The sequence below is a fragment of the Etheostoma cragini genome, chromosome 16, assembly GCF_013103735.1.
Source record: "Etheostoma cragini isolate CJK2018 chromosome 16, CSU_Ecrag_1.0, whole genome shotgun sequence".
Classification (NCBI taxonomy): Eukaryota; Metazoa; Chordata; class Actinopteri; order Perciformes; family Percidae; genus Etheostoma; species Etheostoma cragini.
In genome coordinates, this window is record NC_048422.1 from 24,628,451 (window position 1) to 24,630,344 (window position 1,894).

The 1,894-nt window shown below is 41.8% G+C and overlaps 1 long non-coding RNA gene across 1 annotated transcript; it reads left to right on the forward strand.

The window, feature by feature from the left end:
- Positions 1–671: 671 nt before the first annotated feature.
- LOC117958996 lies at positions 672–1,227 on the forward strand. Its single transcript, XR_004659847.1, has 2 exons — positions 672–901; positions 1,050–1,227. It is a non-coding gene; the product is annotated as an uncharacterized LOC117958996 (long non-coding RNA).
- The last annotated feature ends 667 nt before the right edge of the window (positions 1,228–1,894 follow it).

A 1,894-nucleotide genomic window follows, 5' to 3' on the forward strand; every position in this document is an offset into this window, starting at 1 on the left:
GCGATGAACGGGCCCTCGCCTCTTCGCAGGTTGGGGGTATTGGCAGAGGCCAATCTTTGCAGCAGTGAATTTTTTATAAAAATAGCTTGATACAGTTCCAGATGATACGCATGATCCCTCAAAAAATTGGTTAGATAAAAATGATTTTTTGTTGTTGTCAGGGTGCACGTTAGGGGTCGCTATGGAGCCCCCTGTCATCGCCTGAGCCCAATAACTACAGAATTCTGTTATTGTTCGTAGATCTGACATGTATCCAAGTTTTTATGAATTTTCACACATGATAAAGCCCTCAAAAATGACAGCGATGGTGTGGAATAATAATAATCCCTACAAAAACAATAGGTTCCTTGCACTTTAGTTCCCGGGCCCTAATAACTTCAATACTCAAGGCAATCTGATGATTCAGAAAAGGTACAGAATACCCATACTATTTATTTGTAAGAGACTTAAATTTGACTTATGCAGCCAGCACAAGTCTTCACAAACACAAAGAATAGGAATAAAACTCCATATTTGTGTGTGTGTGTATGTGTGTGTGTGTGTTTATAGCGAAACTGATTCTGTGAATTCATGTGACATTAAAATCTACAAATAAAGACCTCAGTGTGGTCAAGGCAGATGCCCCCCCCCCCCCCTGAGCCCATGTTCTGCTCGAGGTAGTACACGTTTTCTCTAATGAGAACTCTCTCACTTCCCCTCCGGTTAGACTGATGATTTGAAGTCAATCTGTTTCTGGGAAATCACGTTACATTAAAATCTTAAAAAGACTTCACTGCAGTCTATAAGGTACTCTGTCTCCGAGACAGTTTCTGGTAAATCATGTGACCCCAGAGCCTCCTCCCCTTCATGAAGGTATATTAAATGTTCTCTGCATCATCAGCATCACAGACCAACAACACAGGTAAGAACACGTTGTTACTGGAAATACTATAAATGAAGATACCAGGAGATACTCCATATTTAAATGCATGAAGAAAATGTATTCGACATAACTACTAACTGAGCATACTACATTACATTCATATGATTTAATATTTTCTTTCTTCCAGACAGTGTCAGTAGTCGATGTGTCACCGAGCTTCAGGACCTCCAAATATATTTCAGTGACCCGGACTTTAAAAACTCAGGTATGTATCGCGGGTTGGATGTTTTTCTGCTGAATCAGTCTGTTTGTTGAGACTGCTGCTGCTCTGCTCCTGAGATCAACAGGCCTTTCAATGGTTCCCCCTAAATAACAAAACAAAGAAGAGAAGAAATGGTGAAGTGTTCTTTTGTTTGACATTTGGCCATTAATGGGAAATGTTTTAACATCTCAGGCCTTTACACACCAGGGACATTTTTTTCCATGCGATTTATTTGCATGTTAATTCTGTATATTTCATCTAACTGTTTTTGTCTAGTGGCAGAGGGCGTCATACCAGGGAGCCCCCACCCCCAAATAAATGTATAATCAGGCTTTTGATTTCCAGCCTGAGACACCATCTATAACCGGGCTGCCATTTCCTAAGTGTTGGCCCGGCGCGACCCCCCCACTTTATCTGCAGCTGGTTATTTGCAGAGTGCACGCGGTCCATATGTTAGCCTAATAGTTGCTATAATTCTCTGTGTTTTATAAGAAGAGAGTGGATGCGTTGTAATGACACCCTGCAGGAGCAGCCGTGGCAGTGACACCCTAATGGGCAGACGCCGGGGTATTTGCATAGAGATGAATCACGGCCTGACGTGACTTTTAAGATATGATTGAGGAGGTTATTATTGCTGCACTATGATACGTGTTAACAGGTTATTTTAGCGCGGCTAGTGCTAATAAAATGGAGAAGAAAAGAGCCGGGTGATGAGGGCAGAGTGTTTCACTGCCACAGTCTACTGAAGGTGCTCATTTAGTCATTACTTA